General features: G+C 42.0%; 1 protein-coding gene across 3 annotated transcripts in view; it reads left to right on the top strand.

Moving 5' to 3' along the window:
* The window catches only part of PLCL2 (phospholipase C like 2), a 235856-nt gene that overhangs the window by 160566 nt on the left and 53389 nt on the right, over positions 1 to 21901 (top strand). The gene's annotated exons all lie outside the window — the stretch shown is intronic.

Below are 21901 nucleotides of genomic sequence, written 5' to 3'. Positions count from 1 at the left end.
ACATAAATGCCAGTTATTATTATTATGATTATAATCATTATAATACTTTGCAGAAAGCAGGCCCTTAACAAATGATTGAATAGAATTGAATATGGACAAAAGGTAAATAAGAATAACATAAAAAAAATCTAGTTCCTAGGTACTAGGAATTATTCTAAAGCCAATTCACATGAGAAAAATCTGCATTTTCTACTTTTTTCCCCTTAACTATAGATGTAAAAAGTTCTACTCATCTCCAATTTTTTAAAAAATCACAAATCCATCCAAGCAACAAAATATTTTTCTAAAGAGTTTTTGATAATGCAGTTGCTATTTTTTTATAAATAGAAATGTTGCTGCAAGGAACATTTTACTATTAATAGCCGATGGGTCCCATCTTTTTTTGACTGACATTGCTGACCTTGCCTTAACTCTAGTGTGAGAAATAACATAAGCAATGTCTATTCATCCTATAAGATGCCACCCCTCCCCCCTCAATTCTCACATGTGTAAAGGCTGAGTAAGGGGTAAGAACATTCTGTTTCCACAGATAACCAGATGTAAATATGTGTTCTGGCTACTCCCTCTCATTTTTATTATCAGTGGACAGCCTCACTGAATTGGGTATCATCTATTGCATGGTGTCAAACTCAAAAACAAATGGATGCTTGCTGGCTGCATATTGACTTAGAAAACTATAAATTCACATTATGTAGGCTGTATTATAATTTTATTTACAATATTAAACGTTTCCTAATTCTGTTTTGATCTCATTTGAGCCCACTGCGGAGTTTTGCAGGGTGTATTCACGTTCCACACATCTGCTTTGTTGTTTTTCCGTTGGGAGCCACTGTTCTTTCTAGTGTTTTGTTTGAACAGTTTCCCTTTCTTATTCTTTGAACCTGCCTCTAGTCCCCAGAATTGCTTTGAAACAGTTAAGGCCACCTGCCTCCCCCAGAGACCATTTTTAATTTAATGAAAAAGGCTGATTTTACTACCACATGAATTTGCTAGGAATAAAAATAGTATTTAATAATGGATTCTAAGTCTTTTCAAACTTAATTAGAGCATTTAAAATTCTGAACCGTGAGAAAATTACTCTAGCAGTAAACTCAGTGGGTGGACAATATGATGTGTTAAGAGTTAAGTTTGACTCTACAAGCTTAATTACCAATTAGTTTTCAAAGAACATGGTAAGCAGTTTAAAATGTTCTCCTGCCATAGTTAATATAAGCTAAATGGTATGGAGCATGAAGCTCTTTTATTTATTTTCATCTGCAGTCCAGTAAATAGAAGAGTTTTCAGCTTAATGGTTATTGACTTGTCCAATTTTGTTCATAATTCTACCCTCCTCGAGGGCAGGGACTGCTTCATTAAAAAAAACATTTTGTTATCCTCAACACCTCAAACAGCCCCTGCCACGTCGAGGTTACTTGCTAAATGTTTGTTGAATCGAATAAAATTGAATTGTAATGAATACCGTAAAACCTATCATGCTGGAATGAGAGACACTTAATAGTATCACCCTTATTATCATTAATAATCACTTAGCATAGTGCCTTGGCACGTAGTAGGCATTTAATACATGGTAGATGGTTGATTAAGGATGTCACGTCCTCTAATACCAAACAGTAATGAGAGAGTTTTCTCTTTGTGGATAGAATCAAAGACTCTGTTAGGTAATTATAATTGGAATGCCGCTTCTAATGAGTTAGGGCATCCAATGTGATTGGAATAACATTTACTGCCTTGGAGCTGAGATTCTAAAAACAAGCCCTGCACTTGGTCAGAATATACAGAAGGTTTTCACAAAAGTCAGATTTATAGCATTGTTGGTTACCAGATTTGTCTTATGGACTTACTACAACAATTATTGCTATTCATTCTCTCCTTCTCTCCCTTTCTCCCTCTTCCTTCCCTCCCTCTCTCCCTCTCCCTCTGTCCCTCCCTCCTTCCCTCCCTTCCTATCTCCCTTTTTCTCTCTCTCTTGAGGGGCAGGAGTAGAAGAATATTTTGGGAAGTGATCCTGGAATACAAATCAAAAGTCATCGATAAAGTTGGACAAATACATACTAATAGGATCTCTTAAGGAACACTGAATTGTAATTCATTTTTATCATTATGGGAATAAGCCACAGACCTATGATTTCATTAGTATTTGGAACTTTTTCCAGCAATTTACAACTTGCCTGGCGTGTAGTAGGCACTAAAATGCTTATTGACTGACTATATGTGACTTAATATAGAAGTCTTAGGGAATTGCCAGTGACTTGCCCAGGGTCACACAGCTAGGATCTGAACCCGGATCTCCCTGAGTAGCCTAGCTCATTATATGCTAAGCATCCCTGCCTCTTCTTTATTGTTATTAAACTGACTAGCTTTGTCCTAGTTCTCCTTCCCTGCTTCCCAATGGGCTGCGTTGTAACATTTCGGAGGGACGTTATATCCCGAGTGCCCTCTGCCGGAGTCCGCGGGTCCCGTGCTCCCTTCTTGCCTATTTCCACCCTAAAAACACAGGTGATGATCACCATTGTTCCCCCTTGTGAGATGGATGACAGGCCGTGAAGGCCGAGCACATGTGAGCGGAGTCCCATGTCAGAGTAATTAAGTAAAATTTGTAACCAGGAGAACCTCGTACATAAATATGTATAATCATTATTGTGCTGCCTGGTAATTGGGGCTAATTGGTTAGCAATTCACCTAAGTGAATGTAATTAGTGTGACTTTTACTCCGTCAATCCCAGCATTTCTGGGGGTAGCTAGGAGAGTAGGGGTCTCCCTGTCAGTCACTTTGCTGGGTTTGGAGAGCAAGCTGGTGACGATGCGCCCTGACTGGTTAATTAGGGAGCTGTGGGATAGGATGCAAAGAGGGCTGGCTTTGCAGAGTCAGAGCCCTGGCTTGGGATCCTTCTCTTCTACTTGTCACCTGTGTGACATTGGGTAAATCACTTCACTTCCTCGGGGCTCAGTTTCTTACGAGTGAAACAAGGGAGCGGTACCAGATGATTTCCTAGATCTCTTTGAGCTCCTAGAGTGGGGAGAGACGACAAGATTCTGGAGCATAGGGTAGATTGGAGTGGGTAGTAATAAAGTTACTGGGTGGGGGGAAAGCTAGAGACTTTGGGTAACTGGCAGCCATTGGAAAGGAATAAATGCAAAAGTGAAGAGACTGGGAGCCCGACAGAGCTCTCCTCTAGCTGACCAGCCTCCCTTTCTTGTCTGTGTTGTCTTCTGATGGGGCAGAGGGCCAAGACTATTTCTTGAACCCTCCCCAATCCAGAGTCAATCTTTGGCTTCTCTACCCTCCGAATATACTAACGAGATGTTCTTTGGTGTGTTGCAACATCCCAGATCTCCATTTTTGTCCTTTGCTCTGGTCAAGTTACAGCTGGAGCATCGTATGCTTTTCAGAGTGTCCCATTTTAAAAAAGAACCCAGACAATCTAGGATGAGCCCAAAGGAAGTAAATGAAAGGATGCCAACAATTAGAAACATATAAAGGAGTCTAGGCTCTTTAGTATAGAGAAGAGAAGAGGAAGAGGGGGACAGGGAATGGAGCCTTCTGCAAGTATCTGGAAAGTTGAATGTGGGAAAAGGATTAGATTTGTACCTCTCTGACCATTCTATAACCTTGGAGTGGCCCCATGTGTAGCCATGAGCTGGCTCCTTAGTGAAATATAGGATCCTGTGCTTTAGGTTCATTTGAGTACCCAACAGGTGTGCCCAGGTACTTGTTTATGCTCTGTATGAATGACCTTAGTGGGAATTCTAATGGATTCGAGGAGGTGGCTCTGGTGTGGGCAGAGATGTGCCAGGAGGGTGAGTCTGGGGGATAGACTTGGATTATCATATATATGCACCCAAAGGTCTGGAGGTTTGGATACCAGGAAAAACCTCTCTAGTATTTCATAGATTCTAGGAGGGTGGGCAGTCACTCCCATCTCATTAATGTACATCACAACATCAGCATAAACTTGAGGTGAACTCATTTCAGCCAGCACAATTTCCCATGCTGCCCTTAGCTCCGTAGGGGCCTACCACCCCCACTTCATAAAGGCAAATGATTAATTTGTCCTCGGGGAAGTCAAAAAAGGAGAAGTTAAGGTTTCACACCACCTTGTTAACCTTGTTTTCCCTCTCGGGGGAGATTATGAAAAATGAATTGTGAGATGAACGCCCCAAACAAACAGATATGGCTGAGAGATGTCCATGATAAGCAATGAAATGGTGGAGAATCCCTTGGTTAAACTTCGAGTTTTCTGGATGGTCTGTGCACATCCGAACCTCCCTGCCCCTCCCCATGATACTCCATCACAGCTAAGCCATTAGGAAGAGCTGTTAAAGGTAAACTCCATTGTCTTCTGTATCTCTCAGCCCCCACTTAGCGGGAGGTGTCGTACCCAGAAAGTAAGGTTGTCACGCAATTGGAGGATGATTAAACTGCTCTCTTTTAATTAAGAGTTTGTAAATCACTTTGAACTCCTTAGAGGGAAGGCTCCTTCTAAGTACACAGTAACAGAAGTAGTAGCATGCTTCATTTACGTTTAGCCTCTAAATTTTTTAATTAATTTAAGAATTGTGGTTTGAAAGGGCTGTTGGGGTCCTGACTGATCCTTGGGGACTTGAAAGGGCTCATGAAGAAGCCAGGAGTTCATCATTGGCTCTCAGGGAGCCACTTTCAGGCTGGAGTAATTGGGGTGGATGGGTTCAAATGCTGTTTTTCTCATACGAGAAGGAATCAGGCCAATGTAGGAGCCCCTCAGTTTGGGGGGCTTTGTGTGAGCCGCTTCTGAACAATGTCTTAGAGTGGGGTTTGAGGGGGGCAGGTGGTCCTCGCCAGGCCTTTTCTTCCCCCTTGCCAAATATGCACAGTATCCTAGCATAGAGGCAGAGACAGACAGAAACACACAGACAAAAACACAGAGAGACAGAGACCACAGAGGTGGGGAGGGAGGGGGAGAGAGAGAGAGAGAGAGAGAGAGAGAGAGAGAGGAGAGAGAGAGAGAGAGAGAGAGAGAGAGAGAGAGAGATGTAGAGATCCATATAATATAAGCTAGGAATAAGGACCTGGACCTATGATTTTGTTGGTATAAGGGACTCCCAGGTAAGAAAACTCTCTTTACCAGTGCAGGTCAGCACCATTTTTGCAACCCAGAATGTTAGCACTGTGTTCAGAGCTTTACCAATCTTATCTCACTTGATCAGCACGACAGCCCTGCAAGGTAGGTAGGTGTTGTTGTCATCCCCATTTTGCAGTTGAGAGGCAAACAGAGGTTAAGTGACTTGCCCAAATGGGGATGATAACAACACCTACCTACCTTGTGTCTGAGGCTGAATTTGAATGTATAAATATTAATTAAGTAATAATTACTAAGTATATGGAGTGTTGGAGAGCTGGCTGGATCTTTGAGAGGTTAAGCCCAGGGCTCCCCGGCCACGATGCGTCAGGAGAGATTTAACCTGCCCCAGGTCTTCTGAGCTTTGAGGCCGGCCTCTGTAACCTAGAAGTACAATACCAGCTCGGCTTGTCAGCTCCTTCGAGAGCTTATTTCTGGCTCCACCACTGCTTAGCGCTTCTCCCCTTCTCTCCATCATTTCGTATTTATATTTAATATATCTAGCATTTACTTAGATGTAAACATATTGTAAGCCCCCCACACACACATACACCTCTGTAGCATATAAGTTCCTTGAGGCCAGGGACTGACTCCTTTATGTATTTATGTCCCTGGTGACCAACATAGAGCCTGGCACATAGTGGCGTTTTAAAAATACTCATTAATTCAATTAGTGAACCAAACAATGAACTGGGTTGATCATTAATTCTTTGATGTGGTGGTGGTTTGAGATCAGCACCTTCTATCTAGATGGGCAATCAAAGATGACCGTGTGGCAGATATGGCATTTTCCTAGTGAAGCAGTGTGCTCACACCTGCATACTCAGGCTGGTGGTGTGTCTACAATGGATTTGGTGCTTGGGGTCCACTGAGAGAGCAGGCTTAATAGAACGGGGCGGCGGGGACAAAAGCTGATTCTCAGTTGAGAAGTGAGTGGCGTGGTGAGGCAAAGAGTAGAGATGGCTTTGGGGGCAGTCGAGCAGGGAAAGGAAGAAAGATATGGCCTGGCATCTCGAGAGTTAGGGGGGTCAAGGGAAGGGTTTTGTTGGGTTTTTTTAAGGGTATGGGGGCGTGAACTTCGTTCACACCTAACACACCGTCAAGGAGGGAGCGTGTCGGGCCAGCGCCCAAGTTGCAGAAGGCGCCGTCTTGTTCATTGACACACTCTTCATGCTCCCAGTCCTGTCTCGGGGCCAGAGTTTTGCATGAAGTATATCCTTGGAGACAGGAAAGCATCCTTCAGGCAAGGTAGTCACATATCCACCAAGATTGGAGAGGGATGCCCTAATGCTGCCCCCAAGCCCGAGAAGAAAGATGACATGTCTGTCTGTGTGGAACACGCCTGAAGGACTACCCTGGCATATGGGGAAATAGCTAGAAGATGGGGAAAGATGAGATATGGAAGAAAGACTGATGACTTAACTGTGCAGTGGCTAGTGAACTGAAAGCTGGGAAAAGATTCTCCCTTTCAAGTTATTTAAAACCATATCCTCTACCTCCTGCCCTTTTCAGTGAATATGGGCTCAGCAACTGCCCTATAAAGAGAAACAAATTAGCACCTACTATGTGCCAGTACTACTATGTACTGAGAGACAAATACTATCTCCTTTGATCCTCATGATAACCCTGCAAGGTAGTTTGGTGGTGTTGTTATCCCCATTTTACAGTGGAGGAAACTGAGGCAAACAGGGGTTAAGTGACTTGCCCAAGATCACACAGCTAGTGAGTGCCTAAGGCTTATAAATATTAATTGACTAATAGTTATACTACTCACATTTAAATCGTGTTTTAGGGTTTTACAAAGTATATCCTTCCCAACCACCCTATGAATTGTTTAAAAGACCAGGAGCTTATGAAGATATTCAATAAATATGTATCTTACTTTACAATAAACAGTAGACGAGAGTGTTTAAAAAATGTCATGTGAAAAAGGAAGCTCAGACGAAGTTTCATGAAGCGATTGGGTTTCTGTACGTGACCTGAAAGTCGCCTCACTTTGAAAACCGGGCTCACAAACGCTGACCAGGATACATGAGAGGGTTTTGCAAAAGGCCAGCGGGGAGAGATCAGGAAGCCAAAAGACATTAATGTCCCCTACCCATCAAACCCCTGGTCGTTTCTGTGATTTATCTGGATGAAAGGAAGCGGGGTGTTGCATTGCCTTATGTAGAAGTTGTAGTGAAAGGGTGGCATGAAGGATTTCTGTGATGAGAAAAGAGTGGGCCTGGTAGTGGGGCACTCGTGTTATAAGAAAGTGAGACAACAGTTGGACAGCCGGTGAGCTTCACTGAGAAACCTTGGATCTGAAGGTGGAGGACCTGGGTTTGTTTCTTGGATCCTTGGTTTCCTACTCTGGGCAAATTAGAGCAACTCTCTAGTTCTTGGGCTTTCTTCATCTGTAAAGTGTGGACATTGGCTTACATGTCCTCTAAGGCCCTGAGATGTTGGACTTGTTCTTTCCTGCAGAAAAATCTGGATAGCAGAGGCTTATTGGCCCCTTTGCCATTTAAATGCACAGGAGAAAAGTCTCTTCTGGTCAAGTCGTCCAGAGATGCTTGGGCCCATCGGAATCGGGATAATCCTAGAGTTATTCCTGAAAGGGCCTTGGAGGTGATCCAGTCTGTCTCCTTCATTTTATAGATGAAGACACTGTAGCCCACTTCTGGGCACATGTTACATTTTTTAAAAGTTATATGATCTTCTGTAGAACCAGAAGAAGGTCCCTAGACCCTGGAGGGAGGGCTAATGGAACGGAATGGGTGAGAATCACCTAGAAGGAGCAGGAGCAGAGGGATTACGACAGTCACTGGTGAGGGGCAACACCAGGAAAATCATAGATCCATGAAGGGTCAAAAATATACAAAAGGTACGAAGCACCTACTATGGGCAAGACGCAGAAGGGAAGCAATAGAACTGGAACCAATCGGTCAACTAGTATTTATTAAGCAACTCTTGTGGCCCTGGATAGATAGCCAGCCCCGGAGCCACAATGATCTGAGTTCAAGCGTCCCTTTTGACACGTCCTAGTTGTATCATCCTGACAAATCAATCAGTAAACATTTATGAAGCACCTACGATGTGCCAGCCATAGTACTAAGCTCTGAGGATACAAAGAGGCAAAAGATAGCCCCTGCCCTCAAGGAGCTTACAGTCTAATGGGGAAGAAAACATGCAAACAATTATGTACAAAGCCAGCTATATAGAGGATAAATAGGAAATAATTAATGTTAACCTCTTGTGCTCCACTGGCAGAAGGAATTTCCTCATCCTGGAGTTCTTGTTATAACAATGGAATTACAGTTCCAGTCCGTATCTCTGTCTTATTCTAGGCCAGGCACTGTGTTAAGCACAATCCCTGCCCTCAGGGAGCTTGCATTCTATAGGGAGACTAGAAAGAGTTACAATTCAACACATGCCTGAATAAATGTGTGCTAAATATATGCACACATGTGTATGTATATACACATGTGTGTGGGGGTGTATGTATATGTATATATATACACATATAAATATAAATTAAAATGTCAAGGAAGAGTAAGATCTTTAGGATGTAAGTAATGAGCTTCCATTTAGGATAGGTTTTCTGAACAGCCGTAGGAGCCTCGCTTTAGGGCTTTAGACTTCAAAGATCACCTGGTCCAGCCCCTTCATTCTACAAATTAAAAAACTGAAGCCCAGCCAAGTTAAGCAATTTGCCCAAGGTCACACAGGGAGTAAGCGGTAGAGCCAGGATCTGAACCCGTGTCTTCTAAAACCAGCCCTTGGCACTCACGGCATGAGGTGTTGCTACTCAGGCTTAGTTTGGCTTTGCTTTTCTACCTGACTTTATAGCAGTTTGCCTTTTCTGCATAAGAAGTACAGTGCACCCAACCGCAAACCCTGTAAGATCAAAGCATTAACAGTTACCATTTTTAAACTGTTTGAAATTCTGTTCATTTCCTGAATAGTCCCAAACCTGCCCTTCATCAGAGCTGCTGTGGAGGGCTGGGGGAAAATATTTGTAAAATTCTACGCATTTCAAGCTTGCCCATGTTTTATTAGCGGTTTACAATAGGAATAGACATTTAAAATTTACAATTACTCTTAGTTATGTCATATTAAACATGGTAAGGAGTCATCAGGATCTGTGGTTTATTTAGATTTGTGCTTTCATCCAGAATACTCTGGATAGCAGAGTCTCATCAGCCTCTCTACCATTTAAATGCACAGAAGAAAAGTCTCTCCTGGTGTAGCCATTCAGAGATGTTCAGTCCTGTTGGAATCAGGGTGATCCTAGAATTATAGCTGAAAGGGTCCTTAGAGGTAATCCAGTCTATCTCCTTCATCTTGTAGAGGAAGCCCACTTCTCTGTGTAGGTTACATTTTTTAGTCTATTATCTTATGGAAATGTTTTACATGATTGCATATGTATAACTTATAGCTGATTGCTTTACTGGAAGGAGGAATAGAATTTGGAACTCAACTTAAAAAAAACCAACTAAAGATGAATGTTTAAAAAAATTGTTTTAACATATAATTAGGGGGAAAAATAGAATATATTAAATTAGGAAGAAAAAGTCTCTTATTTTCCATAGTTTATTTAGTTCTCTGCTATGGTTCCTTAGTCCTACTGTCTGTTAAGAGCTTTTTCTTGTTGGACCAGCTGGAAATCCTCCTCCTTTTAGGATGACTTCCTCCTGATCTGTCGCTGACTGAATTTCCCTTATCTTTCGCTCCATGTGAAATTGCTTGTCTTATTTTCTTATGCACTGTGTTCTTTGGTTGGTTTCCCACCCTACAGAATGTTGTTTTTCTTTTGTTTTCATTCTCACTCCTTCATCTCTTTTCACCTCCGTCCTTCCTCTCTCACATCTGAACTCCTGTGTATTACTAAGGACTTCTAGTGGCTAACTCTGGGAAGTGCTTCTGGGAAATTCCTAAAAGCATAAACAGGCTGTCTAGAGGATGCCAAAACAACCCATTGAAAGTGAAAAATTAAGTCAGGAAATTGGCTGCTTTGACAGCGTGGGTGCTAGCCACATTTTCATGGATTCTCCCCCTAGAGTTGATTGGATTTAATGGTGGTTTGGGTGCTGGGTAGAAGCAGCCCAGATCTTCTCATAGATAACAAATCTGGCAATGTGATATGGCATTACCAAAGTGTTTCTGAAACAAAGCACACAAATTGTTACTTATCCCTGATGTATTTTATTTATCCCTAATTGCCTCCTCTAAGGGTGAAGATATATATGTATGTAAGTATGTATGTATGTATGTATGTATTCACACAGATATATGCACACATAGATATAGCATATCCATATAAACACATCATATATACATACATACACATTATATATGTATATAAAACATATAACACACACATATATATGTCACTATTCAGTCATTTTCAGTCGTGTGTGATTCTTTGGGGTTTTCTTGGCAAAGATACTGGTTTGTCATTTCCTTCTCTAGCTCAATTTAAAGAGATTTTTATTTATGCGTATGTATATCAACTGTATAGATGTACATATATGTTATGTACATAGAATGTTCAATCTAGAGCTGGAATGGACCCCAGAGGCCATGGAGTCCAACCTCTTCATTTTACAAATGAGGAAACTGTGGTACAGGGGAGTTAAGGGGCGTTTGTCAAGGTCATACATATAGGAATTGACCTCTGGTTCTCTGTCTCTGGAGACATTATGCATTCCACTATGCCACACTGCCTTTCTGATTTAGTGTGTGGAACAATAGACATATGACTGTTGGTAGTCCTTTTTCTGTTGAAAAAATACATAGATATAGATATGTGTGTATATACAGACAGGTAGACAGATGGATGGGTGATGGACAGACAGATGGACAGGGACTAGATTTTGTTAATGTAAGGACAAGGACTTCCCAGGTAAGCAAACTCCTATCACTTCTCAGCAATTTATCATCTTAAAGAATTGCCTTAGAGCCCTATAAGGTAAAGGGCCCAGAGTCGCATGACCACAACGGGTCAGATGTGGGACCGGCGTTATTTGAGCTTCAAGGCTGCGTGTGTGCATGCATATGTGCATGTGTGTGGATGTGTATATTCATAATCCAAAAAGTTGCCTAGAGCGATACAGATGATATGAGATCAGACTCTTTGTTAGTCTAAAAATTCCTGCCCTAGTCAATCTCACTGGTTTGGTGAGATGAAAGTTTAGTGATGTCCAATCGTAGATCACTGCTTGAGTATAATCTTGAGGTCTGAAATGAAGTTTTGAAAAAGTCTCAAGCCTGCTGGAACATTATGGATTTCCTGATTCCCTGCAGATGGATACTTAGGCCACTGAAAACTCCTAATAAAGTAAAATATTTAATGATGTATTCTAGAGAGACAAAGCCGGCTGTATCTTTGATGCAGCAAGGCAGCTAGGCGGCGCCATGGTGCACAGAGCACTAGGCCTGGAGTCAGGGAGATCAGAATTCAAATTTAACCCCTCACATACTTTCCAGCTGTGTGACCTTGGGGAAGTTACATAATTTCTGTTGGCCTCAATTTCCTCATCTATAAAATGGGGATTATGATAGCACCCACCTCCCAGGGTCATTGTGAGGCTCACGTGAGATAATGAATTGTAAAGCACTTAGTAAGTGCTATATAAATGTTAGTTATTATTATTATCTTCTTCTCTGGCAAGAAGTGATCGTAAAAAGATGTTACTATTTGTCCAAGTACAGAGTTGAGGCAGTTTTATACAAAAGCAAAGTCTTCATCATGAAATGTAATTGAAATTAGAGCATGAAATAGGTATTTCGATAACCCCTTGTATTGATGAATAAAGCTACCCTATAATTTTATATAATACGCATATTATATAAATATAATATATAAATAAATATATATTATATAAAGATTATATAATTATATGATAATATAATAAAGTTGTTATATATAATGTGTTATATATACATATATATATAAAAATCATGTTATGGTTAATTGTAAGGGACATTTTCTAAAATGTCAATGGAAGATTTTAAGCCTTACTTTTCCTTAAAAAAAAAATTCTAGACCTATGATTTCATTGGTGAAGGGTGTTCGCAGGGAAGAAGCTCCCTCCACCTTCCACCTATGCAAAGAAATACCAGCTCTGTAATTTATAGCTGTTAGAGAGTTGGGTTTTTAGGGGGGAGGGGCAGGACACACTGAGAGATTCAGTAACTGGATCTCTCCTTTGCTAGCTGGTTTGCTAGCTCAAACTCTTATTAGGCAGTTAGTTAAATCCAATTAACTTCCAAGTCAGGACATCACCTTCCTGTTGTCGCTGGTCCTCTTCAAGAAGGAAAGACAAGCAGCGCCCTTTCCTGGCCGTCAGGTGGCTCAGTGGATAGAGCGCTGGGTTTGGAGTCAGGAAGACCCAGGTTTAAGCCCAGCCTTCGACACTCTCTAGCTGTGTGACCCTGGACAAGCCACTTAACTTCTATTCACCTTCCACTGGAAAGGGAAATGGCAAACCACTGTAATATCTTTGCCAAGAAAATCCCATATGGGGTCATGAAAAGTCAGACATAACTGAACAGCAGCTTCAACAAAAAGTACCCATTCCTACCTAGCTCTGGCCTCCCTTTCTAGCCTTATCATACTTGGTTCCCTGTCATGCACTTGGGGTCCAGCCAAACTGGCTTTCTTGCTGTCTCTCACACATAATATTCCATTTCTATCATCTATGCTGGAAATTCACTCCCTCCTTACCACAGCATCTGAGGATCCCTGGATTCCTTTAAAACCCAGCTCAGTGAAGCCCTTCTGGGTGATATCTCTCTTGAGGCCTCCCACTGCTAAAAACAATATGCATTTATTTTGTGTATATTCTCTATCTAGGTATGCATCCGTACATCTCCCCTGATAGAATATTAGCTCCTCGATGACAGCAGTCTGTATCCCTAGGGCCTGGTAAATGGTAGGTGTTTCATAAACACTTGCTGATTAATGGATCAGTTGGATTGACTGGCTTGCCCAGGGTCACACAGCCAGTGTGTGACAGAGGTGGGTTATTTTGATGCTAAGCCTGGCCCTTAATCCACTATGATGTCACACCACCTTTCTGTCATCTTGCAATCTGCTTCTGTCTTGAAATTTGCCCTCTTTAGGGTCACCAATAACTGTCTAATTGTTTATATGCCATCAGAACTAGAAGGGACTTGAGAAGTCAATGAGAATTGTAGAGTTAGAGTTAAAATGAGACCTTGAGATCATTTAGACCAAGTGCCTAAATAACTAAATTAACCTGGGATCCATGATTTTGTTTTTAAAAATATTTTAACTGTATTTCAATATAACTGGCTTCCTTTGTAATCCTATGTCTTTTTCTTTATGCATTTAAAATCATGATTCAGAGGTGTCCATAGGCTTTATTACATTGTCAGAGTGACCCCCCCAAAAGAGCCCCTGATGGAGTTCAGTTTCCTTACTTTACAGATGGATGAATTGGAGTCACACGGGTGCTAACTGGCAGCCAGGCTTCGAACTTAGGGCCTCTGACAATCATGCTCTCAATCACAGTCCAAAATGAGGAAAAGGAAGGCTAGTGACTTGATCAAGGCCATGTAGTAGGTTGATGATAGACCCAAGACCCCTAACCTCCCAGAGCCTTCTCTGTCATCCTTCTCCTTGACTCTTTGGTAGTAGCCTTTGACACTGGAAGACTTCCTTATTGAAAGTCACTTCCCAGTGCTTACATAAAACCTCCTGCCCTCTGACTGCTCCTTCGTTAATCTTGTCCCTACTCTTTAACGTGTGAGTTTTGTCTAAGATCCATTTCTCAGTTCTTCTGCATTGACATTGCTCTGATCTCTCCCTCCAAGGCCTCTCGTGGCTTTAATTAGGAAATCTGTGTGGGTGACTCAAATCTCTCTCTGGAGCTTCCTGCTCCAAATCTCTAATGATTTGTTGTAAATTTCCATTTAGATGCCCTGTCGTCCCCTCCAACTGAATGTTTCTCAGACAACTTGTCTCACTCCTGTACTCCACCTCTTTCTCTCCCATAATCTGGACTGTCTTCCTCACTCTCCTATTTCTGTGAATGGAACCAATGTTCTCTACCTACCCATTCTTTAATCCAATAGACTCTTGACTGGTTTGACTGGTCACCTTTTGTGGAGTCTGTCCCCAATCTATCATATATGCTATTACCAGATTAATTTTGTTAAAATACCACGCTGATTTATATCCCTGCACTGCTCAAAAAATACCAGTAGCTACCCACTGCTCCATAACCTGGCATTCAAGGCCCTCCACAATTTGGCCCCAGTCTCCCCATAAAAAATTTGTTGATTTGATTTGAAAATATTAGTAGTATTTTTTCCTAGCAGATCATAGGGTCACAGCTGCATCACCTTGGAGGTCATCCAGTCTGGCACCCCTCATTTTCCAGATGAGGCGAATAATGCTGAGTTAACTGCCTTCCCCCAAGGTTATGTTAGGTCATTTCTGAAAATAAATTATTTGCCCATTTTCTCATTATTTGCATAGTAAAAATGTGAAGGCAAGGTTGAAATTTCATGAAGAAACTGGGACAGTGTTCTCTGGAAATGACTACTTTATAAGTGCTGAGGGCTGGAGAGGGAGAGGGGAAAAGACCATGAATGGAACTATTGATGGTGTGCTGAAAGCTTAAGGAGTAACTCCACCATGTTGAAACTTATAATTTGGGACCCCCCGATCCTTGGAACTCCCCTCCCTTCTGCATCTCTTGGACAGCAGGAAGGCTGGCAGCCATCCCTAATCCAAGGGAAGGAACATCTCACAGCAACACACAGCTGGGTTCCTTCAATGAAATTGCCCACCCTTTTGGGGAATTCTGCCTCCGTGTATTGAACTGGCTCTTCTACCTTTTCACCGTCTTAAGAGGCTCGACTGTTCTCAGAGATCTACTCACTGCCTAAAGTCTGTTTTCTGGAGCCCCATTCAGAGGCACGTCGTCCTTTGGTTATTGTGTAAGAGACTCTTCACCCCTAGAGTAAGTGGCATTGTGAGCAGCCCAGAAAAGGATCCTTTTACTCAAGAATGACCCTGATGAAAGCAGCAGTGTGTGGATATTCCCAGGGACTTTCTTTCTTTTCTGTCCCAGGACTGGCATTTGGAAATTGATTTACTGTATAGAGCTACGCACCACACAAAGTAGAATGGAGAGCCCACAGTCCCCCAGGGAATTTGAGTGGTACAGATAGTACATTTTGCTTTCACTGGACAAAGTGAAGTTTAAGAACACACCTGATTTAATGCACTCCTACTCTTCTGAAGGTCTTAAACTTCTTTTATGTGAGCACTTAAATTTATCTGCTCAGTCCTGCAAGTTGGTCCTGGCTTAAGCAGCCTCTCCTGGGATCCCTTCTGAGTCAACTGGGGCCTTGAAATAGACCTACCAACGTGGAAATCCTCTGCTTCATAGAGGGTGTATCCAGAAGGGTTCTTCATCTGTAAACACTGGTGTGACCAGAAGGCTCTGGAATTGAATAAGTAGTTCAGGTATATGGACTATGGTCTTTGATTTTTAAATTTTTTTTGTCATTCCCACCAAGCCTGGCCTACTGGCCCATGGGTTAAACCAACTGGCTGTACGCTAGGAAGTTCCAACGTCCCCTTAGAAGACATAGACAATCATTTTCACAGCTTGAGTAACCCTGCCCATCAAAACAGAGCAAATGACATTAGTCTGTGACCCAAGTCCTAGGGAACTATTAGGGGTGCATAGAATTCAAGTGATTTGCTCAGGTTTACAAAGCTAGTAAGTGTCAGGATAGGAGATTTGAACTCAGTCCTTTGACTCAAAAATGTGGCCGTCTTTCCATCATCCTACAGGGATGATTAATAGGATTTGAAGAGGGTAAAGGACTGAAAAAGACAAAGGGAAAATTGTGCATCTAGAAATGAGTGTGCAAGAAAATCATTTGACAGAGGCATTCTTATTTCTTGTACAGAGAGATCTAGGGAGGCTTTTTTGGTTTAAAAATGCTAAGAACTTTCTGAAGTATAGCTGGTTCTCTTCTTTGTCTTCATGACCTCAAACATCCTGATGAAAAGGAAAAGATGTAGATGTTTCCAAACGTCCAGATGTTTGCTGCTGTGTGAATGCTATCAACCTCTAGCAACTGTTACTACTGATTTTGCTAAACGTGCAGTTTGCCTACCTAAAATAATATCCCACATGTTCCTGGTCCTCTGGGTGTTGAAGCTTGACTCAGAACAGAATGACCCATAAAGTAAATACATACCCTGCCTGTTCTTCCAAACGAGAAGCATCCCATTTGGTGCCAGATACTTGGCTGTAAAAGAGTGATGAGAGCTGACTTCATCTGTTTTCTCAAATTTGATCAGGTTTTATATTAGAACAGACAAATATCTATATGGGAAAAGAAGGATGAATTTATGTCTCAGATCCAAAGACCAGCAGGGAGTTAACCTAGGGTTTTGAGCATGCTAAATAAAACATCCAGGGTTTATGAGCTTGAAAGAACCATCATAAAAGGGGATAGAGTGCTGAAATGGGAGTCAGGAAGACCAAGGTTCAAATCCTGCCTCCAAGGCTTATTAACTCAGCAAGTTACTTAACTGGTAAACATCAGGAAACTCTCTAAGATTTATCTACTAGGCAACAGAAAGTTAGAGATGACCACCGGTAGGAAAGGGAATTTCCACAGCCTTAGAATCTCCAATTTTTGAAATATTAAAGAGTAGCCAAACCAGTTCCTAGTGTTATAAGCAAACCTCTTCTCAAAGCTGGCTTTTCATACTTGGAACAATTTTGCTTTAAGCACCCCTTAGAGCTGGATAATAAATAAAATAAAACAAAATAATGTGTAACAAAGTGGGAAGACCCCAGGATTTAGAGTTAGAGGCCCTGGATCCACATTCCAGCTCCACCACTCCAGATTTCTGTGTGGCCAACACATTTCCTCATTGGGCCTCTGTTTCTCAATCTGTAAAAAGAAAGAAGCTGGGCTACCTCAATCAATCCCATATTTATTAAGCTCCTACTCTGTAGCAGGCATTATGCTAGGTGTAACTGACAAAAGTGAAACTGCCCATGCCCTTGAGGAACCATATTGGAAAGCTCTGGTCATTGAGGAACAAATGGGATGAGGTGAGTAGAGGACCCAGAAATTCCCTCACACCCAGCCCACTGCTTCGTCCACTGGGCATTCACGTTCCGAAGAAAGAGACCAAATGGAAATCTACAGAAATATAATCATTCTGTTCTCCTTGATCACCTGAGGTTTGGCTTCTTGTTACGTCAAAGTCCAAAGATGCTTTGGGGGTTTTTTGCAAGTTCAAATAAAACTGAAATGGAAGTTTTATATTTGTGTCTCTGCCTACTCTTCTGGCTTTTCATTTCTCTGAGCTCCATGTTGTAACCAATGATGTTCATAAATTGACATTCTGGTTTATGTTAATTCCCCAGTTTATTATTATTTTTTAACATAATTCCAGGGATTGAGATGTACCAGTACTCTACACTAACGCATAGTCCATTAGAGGAGATGCTAGTCCAAGGCTCGGGCATTAAGGCAAACCATCTCCGTGGCATCTTTGTGTGGATTGGACTCACACCAAGGAAAGCTCTTGGCAGAGCCTTTGTGGATGGGGGCACTGATGCCCGTCCTGTCAGAGGGGATGCATGCTTGAGCTGGGGAAACTGCCCTCTGCTTATAAAGACACTCTGCTCTTGGGGTGAAAATAGGATACACAAAGAAACACGAGATGACACAAGAATGTCTGTTTTCCTTGCTTATTGATCTCTCTAGACATTCTCTTTGGTCTAGTCCAGCTTCCTTGGACTGGTTGTACTAAATGAAGAAAGACATCATTACCAGGGGAGGGGGAGGGATGCTATTAAAACCTCAGTAACTACAAGCTCTGAAAAAAAAAAGAGTTTGAAGCAGTAACTACTTCGTGATTCTCTTTTTACTTAAAAGTGAGATTCTAAGCAACTCTTTTAAAAAGCAAAACTGGCTGATAGAACATGAGATATTTGACTCCTCATTTGGGATTCATAAAATCCCTACCTTCCATCAAAGCCCAGCTCAGGTGCCAGCTTCTACACAAGGCCTTTCATGATCCCTCCTGTAATTGGCACACCCTCTCTTTTGAAATCGGGGCAGCTAGGTGGCTCAGTGGATAGAACGCCCACCCTGGAGTCAAAAGGACCTGAGTTCAACCCAGCCTCAGACACTTACCAGCTGGGTGACCCTGCGCAAGTCACTTAACCCAGTTTGCCTCAGTTTCTTCATCTGTAAAGTGAGCTGGAGAAGGAAATGGCAAACCAAACCAGTATCTCTACCAAGAAAACCCCAGAAGGGATCACGAAGACACAGCTGAGCAACAGCTCTATTGAAATCATTTTATGCTTCCTTTTTATGGATTTTGTCTTACTTGCATACAGGCTTTCTGTACTCTCTTGCTAGAATGTCAGCTCCATGAGGCCAGGGGCTGTTGTGTTTGGAACCTAATGCCTAACATCATGTTGTACATAATAGATTATTTAATAAGCATTTTAAAGAATTAGATTAAATTAATGTAATTGATTCTCTACTGTGGTAACTGTTAGATTCCTACTTAACTCAGCCACAGAGAACAAGATCATAGGATCATAGCTTTAGCATTAGCAGGGACCTCAGAGGCCATGAGTCTAATGACCTTATCAGGGCTTCAGGAAATCATATTTGTAAAACAACAATAACAAAAAACACGCTTAGCTCTGTTTCCTCTGTGGAGGAAGACAATGGAGAAGAGGGAGTGGAAGTCCACCTCAAAACTGGATTAGCACACAGAGGGGTAATTGCTCAGCATCGGCAGCCGGCAGGTGAGCGCACCTTTGGTCACCAAAGACAAAGGCCCATTTCCAAGCCTGCAACATGTTCAAAATGGCAAGAGTCAAAGTATAGAGATTTTCAGTGAAAACCCTAAATTGGGAGCTGCATTTTTTAAGAGTATCTGCTACAGGTTCCACTCACAGTCATTTCTTCAGGCTCTTATCCCAGAAGGCTTTTCTAAGTAAAACCAAAACCAGCAGAGGGAAGGTTCAGAACAGTCAGTATCTCTTGCTGGACGATGTGGATGGATGAGTCATATCTGCTGGAGGATGGGAAGGGGGGAAGGGGAGTTGATTGAGGTGAGGGCAAAAAAAAAATCCAGATCCCTTTGAAAAGGGGAAGAGAAGAAACATTTGCTAAGCCCTTACTGTGTGCCAGGCACCGTGCTAAATTCTTTACAGATATCTTATTTGGGCCAGGAGTTGGCAGCTCTCCAAGGTATGGCCTTCTTGACCAACACACCTTTCTGAGATTCCTATTCAGTGACAAACACACCGCAGAAGGTGCTTAATAATTCAGTTCAATGAGTATTTATAAAATCCCTATTATGTGCACTAGTCACTAGAGATACAAAATGCTATTGGTGGGCCAACATGTCCATAGATAAGTAAATACTAAAAGTGGCTTCAAGAGGGAGAGAGTTTTAAGAGGAAGAAGACAGGTACCCCTGGGAAAGGTTTTTTGTTGTTGTTGTTCAAGTATTATAGGTCAGCTACTATTACTGTTGTTATGAGGAGCACCTGGGCTGAGTCTTGAAGGAAGCTTGGAGCTCTGAGAGGCAAGGGTGGGGAGGGAATGCCTGGTGGCAGCCTCTGCAGCAGCACAAACAGGGAGGGTAACCCACCTAGTTCAGGAAGCACTTATTAGACCAGTTTGAGGGTTCCATACATTTCCCTCAGGGAGTAAGATGACTAAAACCTGGAAAGGTAGATGGGAACTGGATTATGCAGAGTCTTAAGTGCCAGGCTGAGAGGGGTTGGATTCTAGCCTCGAGGCAATAGGGAACCAAGGAGCAGTTCTGTGACTCTGGGGTTCTTTGGGTCCTCCAGTGTGATGACGGATGATGCTTGCTAGGAGAGATCAAGCTTGTGCCTTGGTGCCCATCCTGGCAAGCTCCACTCGGCCTGATTGAACCCCAGACAAGCTTTCAAAGCCTGGTGTTGATGTGGGGGTGTGATCATGACTTAATGAGAGAATAGCCAGATTTGTTCAAAAGGAGCTCATTCTCATTCTTCTCATGTCCATCCCATCATTGCCTATCTGATATGCCAGGCCACAGATTACTATGCTTTAATTTCATAGGAAATTAATCAGAATCTAAAAAGCCCATTTGAAAACATGAAATGCAAAAAATTAAAATCTCTTCCTTGGGATTTCGACTATAAAACTCCTTGCACAGCCTCCTGCAGTGTTCTGAACGTGGTGAGCACCCGGTCATGTTGATAATGGACTAGCTGGCAAGTGATGGTGGCTTGAACATTGGACAGAGGGTTGGATTCAAGATGACCTAAGTTCAAATCCTGCCCTGGGCACTTATATATGGTGTGCTGCTGGGCAAGTCACTTTTTTCAGTTTGTTTCCTCCTCGTCTGTAAAATGGGATAATAACAGCACCTAGCTCACTGGGTGTTATGAGGATCAAATGAGTTGATACCTGTAAAATGCTTCGCAGACATTAAAATGCTATGTAAATGGTGAATATTGTTATTATATTCTGAGGGTCTAATGTCCTTTTCAAAAGGGTCCACTTCAGTCCAACAAACACTATTAAGTGTCTACTGTGTACATAGCCTGGCACAGGTCTAGGAAATGGATATACAAGGACAAAAATGAAACAGCCCTGTTCTCAGAGAGTTGACATTCTTCTGGAGGATTTAACATGTGAAGAGATCAGTATAAGCAGGAAGGGGCAGTTAGGTGATGCAGTGGATAGAGTTGCCAGGCTGGAGTCAGGAGGACCTGAATTCAAATCTAGCCTCGGACACTTACTAGCTGTGTGACCTTGGGCAAGTCACTTCACCTTGTTTGCCTCAGTTTCCTCATTTGTAAAATGAGCTGGAGAAGGAAACAGCAAACCACTTCATTATCTTTGCCAAGAAAACCCCAAATGGAGTCATGAAGAGTCAGACATGACCGAAAGGACTGAACGACAGCAATAACAAAGATAATGTGGGCTCCTCTGTGGACCATGATGTATGATGGACAAATGAACCCACTGAAGCTTTTCAGATCATTTGTGCTGTTTGTACTTTCATTAGATAAAATATTTATGGGCAGCTTCATTTGGGACAGGCAGGTAATAGCTAAGGGTACTAGTTAAAATTCATTTCGCTTGTGATTTCAGAGCCAGGAAGACAGCTAGTCTTCACACTAGACTTCATGAGGACTTTTTTCTTTCTTTCAGTGAATAAAATAACATGTTGCATTGTTGTGGTCCAGACCGGCTCAGTCTGGTTCCTTCTTCCCCATCCAACTTCTTGTTAAAATAAGTCAGTGAGTGACCTTTGAAACAACAAGTCACATCTTTCTTTTTCAAGACTCTTTATAATTTTCATATTTTATTTTTCCCAATTAAACATAAGAATAATTTTAACCTTCATTTCTTGCAATTTTGAGTTCCATCAAGATGCTTTCAGATCAAATTTTTAAAAACTCAGCACTATTCATGACAGCCCCAAACACATGGGATTTTTCATCTTTGTTTTAAGTCACAAATAGAGCACGTTCAGCTTTTCAATAAAGGCCATTTGGCTGAATTGTGTGAAATGTGTAGGTGTTAGGCCTAAACGCTGACAGTGTTGTTACCATGAGTGATTTAAAAGGACGTTTTCTATCTCTCGTCACCAGCCATGCAAGCTTATCTGTAGCTTTGCCAGCCGAGACACTGAACTCAAATCTTCCTCTCCTGACTCAAGGTTCAAGTTCAAGGTTATGTTGTCTGTACTCTAGCTGAGGACATTACAAGCATCTGTAACC

This window comes from Phascolarctos cinereus, unplaced genomic scaffold (assembly GCF_003287225.1).
Source record: "Phascolarctos cinereus isolate Bilbo 61053 unplaced genomic scaffold, phaCin_HiC Scaffold_1;HRSCAF=81, whole genome shotgun sequence".
NCBI classification, from domain to species: Eukaryota; Metazoa; Chordata; class Mammalia; order Diprotodontia; family Phascolarctidae; genus Phascolarctos; species Phascolarctos cinereus.
This window is presented reverse-complemented; position numbering and strand designations above follow the sequence as displayed.